The sequence below is a fragment of the Petromyzon marinus genome, chromosome 32, assembly GCF_048934315.1.
Source record: "Petromyzon marinus isolate PM22_M1 ecotype Great Lakes invasive population chromosome 32, UKy_Petmar_22M1.pri1.0, whole genome shotgun sequence".
NCBI lineage: Eukaryota > Metazoa > Chordata > Hyperoartia > Petromyzontiformes > Petromyzontidae > Petromyzon > Petromyzon marinus.
The window spans coordinates 8,921,084-8,934,802 of NC_133698.1; the positions used below are offsets into that span (position 1 = coordinate 8,921,084).

Consider the following 13,719-nt stretch of genomic DNA (forward strand, 5'->3'; position numbering starts at 1 on the left):
AGAATTTCCATACACTTGCATTCTGCAAATTATTAGCGAATAGCAGGAAGGGCTGGTATTTGTGCCGTTTAATTAAAAACTGTTTAGAATTTAACCGAAAAAATATTGATTAAGATTAGAATGGGCAGATTACAAAACACAATTTTCCATTGTCTAGCGTTAACTATTTCACATTCACAGTACAAGGACGAGATAAACATTGACAAGCATGACTGCGACACATTTTAAAAGTTACACGGCCAAAGTTTGGCGATCTGGAACGTAACTTCGGCCTGGATTTTCACAAAGAACTGTTTGAGAGCACAATTCGACTAATAACCTTCAGCAACGTTATGCAGCTTCTTCCAAAATCTCTTTTTGATTAAAGTTGATAGTTTGGCACACAAACAAAATCCTGAATGCTGAAGGGTTAAAACTTGCGGCGTTTAATATGCAAGGAGCAGTGGAGTCTGTCAAACCTGATTCCTCTTGGCCGCTTGATTATCGCTCCCGAGTCTCGCTGCCTCATCAATATTTTGCAGTGCGATTGATTAGCCTTTCCTTGGCGGCGGGGGCCACTCAATGCACCCTTGGCAGAAGGTTATAATTTATTTATACAGGTATTGACCGTTCAGGCTAGGGAATGAGCTTAACTCTGGAGGGCCGGCGCTGTTAATTCCACCCGGCCTCTGCTGTTAATTTCATTTTGTCTTCGCCACCAAACCTGTCTTCTCTTCGTTACTCGCTGCGTCTGCCCCTTGGTGTTTCTGTACCTTAATGGCCAAATGACACTTCATTGTCGCTCGTCGGTAATATAGTTTGGCCTTTTGAGATTTTACATTTAGGATTTATTCTTCATCGCGCTCGCCATTTTTTTTGTTCACCCTTAGCTCTCTTGTCAGAATCTGAATATTTATACTGGAGGAATATTTATTCTGGAGGAATCCGATGAGCTATGAAGCTCTTTTTCACGATGTCCAGTTGGGACTGGTCAGAACGTTACAGCAATTTCATTTCAAATGCGATAAGCGTCCATTTTCTGATGTTTGTAATTATGTCACGGCGGTAAATGTGTGCACGCGTGAAAATGTTTGATAACCCACGCGGCTGGGATAGCCCACGTATCCCGAATTGAGCTTCGTCCCAAATGAACGAGGAGGCCTGTCAGCTCAGGCTGCTTATAAAATAATGTTGCCACTACTCATTCTGAAAAAAAGTTAAGTGATAAAAGTGACATCTGCAGTATATCAATATCAGCTGTGCTCTCAGGATGTGTTTTGTCAGGAACTTTGTAAGAGCCTGCCATGCGCCAGGACTGTTTTCAGCACCGCGAGCATGGCAGCTGTTGTCTATTCCGTGATCGTTACGAAACTGAAGTCGCACTCGGTAAACATAAGTCCAAATCCACTACAGAGCGGTGGTGCACGCTCATACTTTATGTTTGAGGCCTGCAGTACATTAACCAGATACACTTGTTGTTTTGCCTGTGTTTTGTGTATGGGTGGAGGGGGAGGGGTGGTAACGTCACTTGAATGTACCACTGATGAAACATCGCTGTGATTCATGCATTCCCAATAGCAGTGCATTTGTACAATTAGAATGCAGGGATGATTTCTGCGAGTCTGCATTCTATTTAATTACTTACTTTGGGGTGCTTTTTTAGTTCAATAAAAAATATAAGTGATATGCATTCCTATAGCAGACTTTTTTTTGCACACAAAACTAATTTGATTTATTCCCGTAGGATAGCCATTAATCCAATCTTGTGTTTACCAGATGCATGAGGCTTTAATTGATTGTGATATCTGAGATATCGGCCTGGTCTTTGGAGGGGGCGATGCAGTGGTGGTAAAAAAATAAGACATGCTCATAAATCATTATCGAATTCGAATCGACATTTCATAGCCGGTCCTCTCGACTCACCCTATACAAAAAAAGCCTTGCTGAGCTTATTAAAAACTGTGCATCCAGGCCATTGAGTTGTGCTTCAACATTTGGGTTTTCAAATTAATTCGGATGTCGTTTACAGTAGCTGCATGAGAAACACGCACACGATTTCAAGTTTGTTTTGATCTCTTTGCACGGAATTTTGCGTTGGAAATTTCGTTTCTATGCAGGACGATTTGCAGTATTTGAAAATGTCGATTGCTGAATTTTGCCGTTGAGATTTAAATATAAAATATCTTCTGACCATGATTCACAAGCAGCTTATTCAATTAAACAAGATTGACTTTGTTTGGTTTACAGTATGATCCTATTGTTAAATTGTGCTTAGATGTTGACATGCATTCAACCTAATTGTTAAAAGTGCTATCCCTGTGTCTCTGGATAATGAATTAATACGGCTCATCATAATGGGAGGTAAAGCCAAAGTGTCTGTTTATTTTAAATGTTTGACTACAGTTTAGTATAAATGCAATGACGACCATTAATATATTTGCGTCGTAATTTTAATGGCGCATTATGTAGCGCATGGTTGATTTATGCTGCTTTATTCATGTTTTATGTACTGTAAATGATAAAAGCATTAATAACAAGTTAATAATGCAGTAATAACTAGTAACCGTTGCTTTTATAATATTCTATAAACATTTCATTGGGGCCAATAAAATAAAGAGATTTCATTATTAACTGTTGCAGTGAAGTGCATTACCGTACCTAGGGCCAACCATGAAATGTTAATAAACACGAAACAGTGTGGCACATGCTCTTTGTAATGTATGCCCTCTGTGTTTAATTATTTTTAAAATTTGTGAACTTGTACACACATTCTGCAACATATTACTTTCATTTTCTTGGTTCTTTCGGTAAAGTCACGTAGAAGGGAAACAAAATATTTTAAATATAAAACAAAAAAATTCTCACGACGTTTCGACTGCAACACAAGCAATCATCATCACGTGTGGTTTTCACACCTGATGATGATTGCTTGTGTTGCAGTGGTTTTCACACCTGATGATGATTGCTTGTGTTGCAGTCGAAACGTTGTGAGAATTTTATTGTTTTATATTTTTATTATTTTATTGTTTCCCTTCTACGTGGCTTTACCGAAAGAACCAAGAATATGAATCCCTGCAGTCACGAAAGCTTTAAATCAAAATGTTACTTTCACTCATGCTTTTTTTTGGTCCAAGGGAAACAGCTTCAAAATGTTCATAAATGTCCATGTGGGATTTCTGCAGTTTGGGTGGGCCAAGGTTGACCGGTCTGCTAAGAGGATGGGAAAAAAACAAATCCAGTTGTACTTAAGTGTCTGGACTTTGACATTTACCACTTTAAAGCCACACTCGCTGTCTTGGAAAGATTTGTGTCTCTTTATCTCTACTCGGAGTTATAAAGCAACAAAGATGTGTCTGTGTGTGCGTGTCTGTGTGTGCGTGTATGTAAAAGGTTGTATAATTATTATCACCGAAATGTTTGGTTACTTTTCAGCATTGTCTTTGTTTTATTGTCGTGTCAAAAAAAGGCAATATCATTACTATAATGGAAGCCAATTAAAGCGGGAACAAAGGCAGGTAGGGGAATGCTGAGTGTTATCGACTGGCGCTGTAAGAACAATCATTACCGCATACGAGATGAATAACCAATGCAGTGTCTGATACGCTTGCTGGCCCATGTTTCCGGGCGTTATTTCTAACAGATCGCATACCAGGCTGTTTGGGAATATGTTCCGATATTATTTTGGTCAACATTATCAGCCATTAGCTCCGCTGCTGCCCTTCTTTATTGGGGGTTTTTTACTCCCCCCCCCCCCCGCCGATTATTTTTTATCAGGCACTTTGCTTTCTGGCCACTCCTCGCCTGGGGGCCTCAGGCTTTTCATTTCCTGGCCTAACCCTCAATGACCTCCTGTCTGGATCAGGACGTGACTGCCATGGCAACGGACCGTGATGCCATCTCGTGGGCCTGATATCGGTGGCAGCTTGGCGTGAGCGCGGCTACGCCCGTGGTCGGTGTTGCCACGTGGCACCAAGAGTCACGCGGCACCGTTCTCTCAGCGGCGAGGGGGATGCTGGCATCCTGCAGAATGTCTTGCCTTGAAATATCAGGAGAGAGAGCTGCGTATTAAAAATTAACAATTTATTCCCATTGAAATGATATTTGAAGATTTTTTTTTTTTATCATTGTGTAAATAGGGTTTTTTATTGTAGTTATACAGCCCGTGGATTTGTCAATTGAAAGAAAGCACGTATGAAGTTGTAAAAAAAAAGAGCATTTATTTTGTAACTAGAAATGATAAATTCCATAAATATTTGCTCTCAGATGGATATCCTGGGCCCAATTAAACTACTAAAAATCACTTATTCCCTCAACATTGACCTCAATTAGGCATTTTCAGCAGGCATGAAAGCGTTGTGTCTAACCGCTACTGCTATTCCTGAGCAAGTCTTTGAGAGATTGACATTACATTTAAGAAGCTAGTCTTAAGCAATAATTAGAGTCAAGATGCCATTGATTTGAGGTTAGCTGAGGGCAGACCACACCTGAGTGACCTCAACCTGGCATAGCAGTGCTTGTGGATAGCTTACAGGAAACGACTAAGCTAACTTTTACTGTATCAGATAACCGGGGCCGAATTCAAACTTATTTTTTTTCCTTTTGCGCATTATTTAGTTTTTATTTCAAAACACTAAGCGTTTGAGATATTCCAGGAGAAAATAAAAAAAATGGGCACATTTCAGCAGCTTATTGTTGCAAAATTTACCACCGGGGTCGCGTCTATAACGCAGCGAGGTTGCGTTGAAGATCGGTGGGGTACGAGCACAGCCCTTCTCTGCCGCCATGCATAACTCATGTACACACGTCGAGGGCACAGTGGAAATTGCACAACCGTGCCCAGCTAAAGTCACGTGTGAGGGAATTTACCCCTGGGTTAGCTTTACGGTGCGATAGGGAGAGAGTCTGGTAGACAAACATTACAGAACCGATTATCGTTTACTTTTTTCGCTGACCGAACCGGCTCTGTTAAATATTCCGAAACGAAATTTAACATTTGTTGGGGGGTGGGGGGGAGCAGCCGGTGGTGCGGCGGTTCGCATGCAGCTGCCATGAACCCCGCCACCTGAGTTTGATTCCCCACCGTGGTTCACGTCGGTGGCGGTGAGTGATATGCTGAACTGGCACCCACCTTCACTGTGACCCGCACTCACTAGCGTGGGGAAGTATGGTCAAACAACCCCCGCTTGGCTTGATGCGGTGTGACCTTCATCAAAAATAGTGGGTTGACAAACGGCTGTATTATTATTTAAAATTATATCACGTGTAATATCAAAGGTTTTATTTTTTTGTTTTGCATAATGTATATTTCGGTTGTTCAATTGATAAATATTTCAAACGAATCTGCCTACGACTTATTTATAATGTTATCATTTGTGGAAATGTAGTCAATGTTTATCTCTCGTAGTATGAAATGACCGACTGTACCTAAAGAGGCAATAATTTGACTTGGTACTTTTTAACTGCAATAATATATCATAGATACATACCCGTGCTTTTAGTAAAATATTGTTACCGTACACAATTTATGTTGAATGCGGCGTAATACTGGCCTCATGTCAGCAAGAGTATCATTTGATCATTTAAAGTACAGGGACTCCTTTACTTATGAACAAGTTAGGTTCCAGAGGTCTGTTCGTAAGTCGATTTGTTCGGAAGTCCAACTTTACTCCTTTCGATCCGAAACGTGTTGTACGGCATGTACACTAAACACGGGAGAAATGGCTTTAAAAGTTGTACAATCTCCTGTAAACGTAGATGCCACTGGTTCTTCGCGTTCTGCAGATGTAGACGCCACCACCGGCATCTATTGCACCGGCGGCTGAACTTTCGACTCTCGAGCCAAACAGGCACCTGGACATGCGGACGGGTTTGTTCGCGTCTCTGAAAGTCCGCGAGTCGAATGTTCGGAAGTAAAAAATGAAGCCGGGACAGGCGAGAGGACGAGAGTAAAATGCGTCCGCTTTGTTTACACGACTGCTCGTGAAACGGCGTGGCGTGAAGACGACAACAACAACAACAACAATGGTGGCTCGTCCCGCTCGTCCCGCTCGTCTGTTCGAAAACCCCAGGGGGATCGGGTTGGGTGTCAAACGAGGACGTCAGTCCACGGACACGTGCCCCCTCCCCCTCGCATTGTTAAGCCATTCGGTCGGTGGGTGGCGGCTCCGCGGATATTTAAACTTGGCAAGCACACAAGGGGGCATCGTTTCCTTTTTTTAGCGTGTGTGTGTGTGGTGTGTGTGTGGTGTGTGTGTAGTGTGTGTGTGTGGTGTGTGTGGTGTGCCTGTGGTGTGTGTGTGTGGTGTGTGTGGTGTGTGTGTGGTGTGTGTGTGTGTGGTGTTCCTGTGGTGTGTGTGTGTGGTGTGTGTGTGGTGTTTGTGTGGTGTGTGGTGTGTGTGTGGTGTGTGTGTGTGCTGGAACGGGAGTGTCGTGGTTATCGCGCGGCGCTACGAACCCGGTAACCCGAGTTTGATTCCCCCTCACGACCAACACTGATGACAATTATCTGAATCGGTTCTGGGCCTCCCCTAGGTCGACTCGGCCTCAATTGAGTACCTGGTGCGGTGTGTAAACATCGCCACTGGGGAGACAAAGGTAATCGGGCATGCTGCTGGCCATCCACTCCCTCGTGTGCCATGCCGGCCTCCATAGGTGCTGGCTAACAACACTTGCCCCAACAAACAGTCTGTTAAGGCTATACGGGGGATCTTTGTCTTTGTGTGCCGGAGGGTGGGCAGGGCTGGGCAAGTAGAGGTTGGGAGGTGGGAGGTGCCCCCCCCCCCCTTCCCCTAGAGTTGCTGCACCAGAAACTCTAGCCCCTGTTTTTTTTTTTTGCCCCCGGGGCTGGATTAGGGGTTATCTGGGGGCTCTAAAGGCACGGTGAGCCACTTGGGATAGGGCCGAGTGACTTGGAGAGACGTGGATTTTGGTGGTGCTGTGGGAACCTCAACTGTTCTTTCTTTTTCCTCTTCTTACAAAAAAAAGACCGCATTTTCTGGATTATATGATGCCCCACCACCCGCCCACACCCCCCCCCCCCTCAATATTTTGAAGAAAAAGTTGAAGATTGCGTCTCATAATCAGGTAGATGCGCGTGCGCGTGTGCGAGCATGCGAGCGTACACGTGAGACCACATTTGTGTCGCTTTATTGACGGCGGTCACAAGCTGGGGTGGTGCCGCGGCGTACTTTCCAGAGCATCTTGTAACCGGGAGGAGGATTACCGTATATGGCCGGAGCGTGTTATACCGTAGTCATTTTGGCAGTGAAAGTGCACGCGACATTCCGGCACTGCTGACTATTGCGTCGATGTGCACTCGTCGCAAGCGAATAAAAAAAAAATGCACCCCCATTAGCAGCGCGAAGTCACTTTGTTCGTGGTGTGGCAATGCCCCCCTTAATTTTGGAGGCAGCGCTTCTCAAGTAAACTTACCACCCCCGCCGGCCTCACCACTGCGCCCTTTACTTTCAACAACAAAAAGACCCCGTGGCTCTACGTAAACAAGTACTGTACCACTCGACCACTTGTCCACACACGAGCATGGAAAATAAACCACGTGCAGACACGCGGGGTGCAAGAAGGCACACCGGTGGTGTCGCGTGATGTGTCCACAGTGCACTGCGCTCCTAATCCCGGTGATCTTGGTTCATTTCCAGCAGTCTGAACCACAGATTAAATTCCCCATTGTGGGCCTCCCCTAGTTCAGCTCGGGCTACGACTGAGTACCCACCCTGGTGGTTTTCTTGCAGTGCTGCCAAGGGCCAAGAGGGCCTCTGGGTACCGGTGCTAAGCCCACGTTCCAATCTCGCGTGCACGGGGTAGAGAAACATGTGTTCTTGGCAGCTTTGGCCCCCGTGGCCTCTAAAGCCCCCATGCTCTTTTCACGCACGTCTTTGAACGGGTTGATGTACTCACGCGCAGGCACTAACAAAGACAAAGATCCTCCATGTAGCCTTAACAGACTGATGTGCCAAGTGCTGTTAGCGAACCGCTATGTGTCCCGACACGGCACACGAGGGAGGGGTGGTGTGGTTAGTACCACGCCTGACCCACCTTTGTCTCTCTAGTGCTGATGTTTGCACACCTCATCAGGTATGTATTTAAAGAGTTTGTTAGTCGACCTCGGGGAAGCCCAGGACCAGTTCTGATATTTCCCACTGATGTTGCGGGTGAGCGGGAATATAACTCGGTTGAACAGGTTCGTAGTGAGCTAACCACTCACTGCACCACCACACCCCACGTGTGCAGGCACGTCCACACATTCTCCCATAACATACACAACATATCTGCGCATGTACAGTACTGCATGTTCGTGGACAAAGGCTCAGGTCTACGCAAAAACATGTTTAATTGAACGAGTGCTTCCATGCATTTGCATGGATATGATTGCACATGATCATATTTTTGGATTTTCAAACAGGAATAAATCAATGCTCTCCGCTACAGTGTATCTTCTCCCATTATATTTCATGATTCAGTTTTCATTAGCAGGGCTTAATTGGCCAGTTTGTTAAGCATGCATACATTAAATAACGCAAATTGTGCATTAACTTCATGATTCAATGTTAGCCACGTATTTATAGTATTGTGTTATTATTTTTAACGGCCCAAATATTATGGTGCCCCTGCCTATCAACAAAACCAAGGCCCCCTTCCTGCACTGTGAACAGAGCAGTCCTGCTGAAATTGTACACGACCCATAACATTACTCTCACCTGCACACACTCTCTCTCCCCGAGCTGTGATAATCTTGAGTGCGCGTCTGGCCTGCAAGCAACAGTGAGAAAGTAATGGGGGGAGGAGGACACCTTCCCACCTTGCAGTAGCTGCCCCCCCCCTCCGCCCCAAAGAGGGTGTGTGTGCCACACTGTAATTGGGCCTCCCCCGATAAGCTGGAGGGGACAACCTTGTCCCCCCATACCCTGGGCCATTTGGAGAGTCCAGAGCATTGCATTAAAAAAACACAGATATGGCGGCACCTTCTCACCCCCCACCGACCTACCTGAAACGAGCGTTGAGCTTATTTTAGATTCGCTACACGGATGGTGCTGGATCCCATTGCATGTATGTATGTATGTTGAACTTCTTTCGCACCGTATGTACGTAGCCGACCGTGCTAATCGGAGGTGCGGGGGGAGAAAGGACAACAAACCAAACCAAATTGCCCGGCTATTTCACAAGTGAGATCCGTGGTTTTGGTAGAGCAGCGATGAATGGGATTGACAAATGTAAAAATGTGCGCATTTGATATGTTCATTCATCTTTGTGGGTGTCTATGTTGGCTGGGCCCTAGGTTGTATATAGTAAGAGGAGAGAAACCATTTATATATTTTTTTTGCTGATGTGCAGTGGCCTGGGGAGGTGGGGTGGGCGGGGGGTTTAGAAGGGACCGGGAACAACTTTGCCAGCATTCCTAAGTTTTGGGAGGGACAAGGGAAGTACACTTAAAGCTATCAGCAAAGTGACGGGGGCTCTAACCGTAATTCCTTTACACTGTCCCATGTTTTATGAAGTTATTGTTACCCTCGCACGCACGCACGCGGTCACGTTTGACCTGTCCGTTACGTTACGGTAGCATTATGAACGCACGCGCCTCTCTTTTATACTTCGGGGGGGGGGGAGGGGGCGTTATTTTTTTCCGTAAATCTTTCCTAAATACCCAACTTCTGTTGTCAATGCTGCTGTGCATTGTGTGTTGCTGACAGTTGTTGATGGTACATTTCAACATGTACCAGAGTCAGGCCTTTTGTAAAGGAAAGCTCGGCTCTTGACCAACCGCAAATAAGGTAAGTGCCGTTTACGTAAACGTGAAATACCGTATTTGATGTAAAGTCCTTGTCGTGCGTTCATAAAATATATTGTTAGTACTATACATATACTCTTGCTATTTTTTTTTTACAATTATACATAAGGGAAAGCTTGTATGTCTCTTACCGTTTCATTAACAGGAAATGTGAATAAAACACCGTTTTTCCGTACTTTTAAAATGGGATTACATATACGTGCTTTGCGTCATATTCTATTTCACCTCATAAAGGCGTTGAGTTATATATCCTTGCTAATTATAATGGGATTGGTAAAATGTTAAACGTACAGTAGTGCGGCTTAGGTTTCATGTAACTCCGCTTCATCCAATTGCCATGCAACAGTGCTAATGAGTACATCGCTCGGCATAAAATAGGATCCATCATGAAGCGTATGATGATCTGTTCAACAATAAAAAAAAGCCACTTGTACTCCACCAAAGAAGCCCGCTTTTATCGGAGTGCCACCATTTACATTCATCAGTGGTAGTCAACAGGCGAGATAAAATTGACGAGCAATAAGGAAAGACCCTTTCCAAAATGTAGAACGGGTGGCGAAGGCCAATTTCACTTTTCAACTGCCGCCTTTGTACGCGCGCGTGTATGCGTGTATACGCGTGCGCGTGAGCGCGTGTGTGGTCAAAAGATGTTAAAAATGGTTTAAAAAAAATAAGAGGTGCCACCTTGACATACGTCAACTTGAGCCCCATTGCAAAAGCATTGAACCCCCGCACTGCAGTGACCTCGTGACAAGCGTGGCAATTACTGTAAATTAATTGATGGTTTTCATTGTAATTCACATTAAACGTATTGTCCACGCCTCGTGTGTCGGCACATTCAAAAACCAGATAATTTTTGTTTCGCATATCAGCGGGGATGGAGTTAATCCGTGCTCTAATATATACTCTAATATATACATAGATATGCAATTATCTACCATGTAAACTGAACTATTACCGTTTTTTTTGCATTTCTTAAACATTCTCTGATCATATAACTGTTTGGCTATCATAATTAGAAAAGGTCTTGTAAAGACTTACCAATTTTTTATATGCATTACAATGCTAAATTCATATCTGGACAATTATTTGTGTGGATATATTTTGCAAGAATTGTTTTTATATGCCGTGTTGTCAGTTTTTATTTTTTTTCGAAAAGTAATCAAATGACCTCGGAAGAATCCATTTTTGTTAGAGAACGGGATTTTATTTAGTGTCTCGGCTTTTCCCTGTGGACCTGAATAAGACCACGAAGAGCATTTGTCAATGTTTTTATGTCTCCGCTTAAAATTTAATTGCAGCAGGGGTCCGCCAGTCTATTTCGATTCTGGGCCACACCGCATGTTGACGCACACACAACCCCAAAGACAAATAATCCCCCGTGACGCCTTTGACAGACTGTTGGGGCAAGTGCTCTTCGCGAGTAGCACCTGTGAAGGCCAGAACGGCACACGAGAGGGTGGGTGGCCAGCACCACACCTGCTTTTGTTTCCCCAGTGGCGATGTTTACACACCGCACCAGGTACCCATTTGAGGCTGAGTCGATCTAGGTGAGGCCCAGGACCGGTTCAGGTAATCATCACTGGTTGTTGGCCGTGAGCGCGAATCGAACTCGGGTCGCCGGGTTCATAGCGCAGCGTAGCGCTAACCGCTGCGCTAACCCTCCCCCCCGCCACACACACACACGCAAGCGTGGAGACACGCACATGCACACACACACACCCATGTGCAAATGCACCAACTTCAACCCCGCAGGCCCCCGAACCTCACCACTCAACCCCCCCCCCCATTTTTTTCTTCTGAGGCTCCTGCAGCAACTAACGCAGCGCTGGTCTGGTCTCCCAGCAGCCAATCGGATTTTGCCAGGAAATGTCAGAAGCCAAGGGTCGCGTTCCCTCAGTGAGGCTCAGCCAATCCACCTCCACGGTGGGGAATATGACAAAGGTGAAAGGTGTGAGCTCCCAACACAGCCAGTAATAACAGGGTTATTTGAAAAGCTTTGAGCCTAATGATACGTTTGAGGTTTTCTAAAGTCACTTTTTTTTCCTCGTTTTTTTTTTTTTGCGGGGGGTGGGGGCAATAATATTTTACTGTAGACGTGCGAGTCGTTTAATGGGTCACGTTCGAGAATTAGTGCTCCCTTGCCGACAGGACCTACTCACACCCTCTCGTACAGAAACGTTGTCTGACAATCAAGCCGTGTCTTGAGATGCACTGGCACAAGGGACCTCTGATTAACATGGTTGGCTGCGTATGGCGGGAAAGAAGTTCAACATACATAGAAGGCATTCATTTTTTTTCTGAAAGAGATCTCAACACTAACCTGTCGTACAAATAAACATATTTCGCTAATGTAAATATTCCACCAAAGTAACCATATTCTTGACTTTAAGCTTTCGTGACTGCAGGAATTCATATTCTTTGGGTCTTTCGGTAAAGTCACGTAGATAGGTTCAAAGAAAAAGCAATTTTTTGTTATTTTCTTTAAACCTATCTACATGACTTTACCGAAAGACCCAAAGAATATAACCATATTCTGCATGCTATCTTAATGGTTAGCTGAGAATTTAGTAAATCTCATTTTGAACATTCAGTAATGTTATATTTCGCACCTCCGATTAGCACGGTTGGCTACGTACAGTGCGAAATAAGTTTGACGTACACATTTGGTTTTGTAAGTAAATGCAAGCACTCAGGGTTTGTTAATGTTGTTACTCTCCAGATGTGCTATAGAGAAGGGTCATTGCCTCAAACGTCACCTATTATGTTTTTCAACGAAGGTTGCAGCGTTAAAGACGAATGTGTTGCGGTGTTTTTCGTTATTTGTGAACTTTGCATCATTATACGGTACAATTTAAGAGGCCTCAGACTATAACATGGATTTCAGGATAACAGATTATAAGACTCAGACTCTGTAATGTATGTTATAGACATGTAGTTTTAACCTTAGCCGAGGAGATGAATTGCAATTATCAACAGTTTTGTCTTTAATCCCAATTACATCAATTGATTTTTTTTTTCCCTCGTATAAATAGTTTCAGGTAAAATTAGCTATTTAAATGTTGATTGACCAGCAAGAGTCGTCAAAGAAACAAGCAAAACGTGTTTCCTCTTTTTATTATTTTCGTTCGTCTGTCAAAGGGTCTCAGTTGCCCTTGCGATTGACAGATCATTGTCAAATCATTGTCAAATCATTGTCAATCGCAAGGGCAACTGAGACCCTTGTAAATGCGAACGGTAAATACCGCGTCAATAAGAAAATGCATTTTAAATGCTTCATTTGTCTATTTTGAGTAGCTTAGCAGTGTCACGCCACCTTCTTGAAAAGTGCCAATAGCACTGTCAAGACATTATTCCCTGTAAAAGCATTTGCCCTAGATATATGCTTGCATTACAATGTGTCGTCGTCATCGTCCCCCCCCCCCCGCTACCCCTGTCATGTAACACACCCAGCATATTTTAGTCCACACTGCAAAGTATAAAACCTCAAAAGGCTCGCGCAGCAATGAACAGAGACGAAATCCAGGGGACAGTCATCTAGGCAAGCACTATCGATTATATTTTATTTACTCTATCGACCTGCGCGAGATAGGGGCTGGTTTCAGATGGGAATTGTGTTGGAGGGGACAATGCCGACCAAAATGTCATCGTGGGACAAAGTTTTGAGAATGGGATGCAATATAAAGATACTTTTTTTTTATTTTTACACCCAAAATCGCCGGACGGTAAAAAAAAAATGAAATAAACGCTGCGGCCCTTGGCGACATAAGCCTGTTAATGATCTTATACTTCCACGCTGCACTCCGTTAATTTACTGATTAGATGTTTGCAGTATCCAATTAAGGAAGAAGTTTGAACATAATCCAATTAACCACCTGGAAATCCATACATTGACTTTAGTAGAAAATGTACATTTCGGACAAATAAATGCTTTGTCT

The 13,719-nt window shown here is 44.1% G+C and overlaps 1 protein-coding gene across 38 annotated transcripts in view; it reads left to right on the forward strand.

The window, feature by feature from the left end:
- LOC142929607 (uncharacterized) overlaps positions 1-13,719 on the forward strand; it is a 391,053-nt gene that overhangs the window by 102,227 nt on the left and 275,107 nt on the right. For 2 of the 38 annotated variants that reach the window (XR_012945789.1, XR_012945791.1), the window contains exon 1: positions 9,367-9,764. The exons of the other annotated variants lie outside the window; for them this stretch is intronic. The gene's annotated coding sequence lies outside the window, so the exon portion shown is untranslated. Of the gene's footprint in view, positions 1-9,366; positions 9,765-13,719 lie in introns of those variants that run through there. 38 annotated transcript variants of the gene reach the window in all.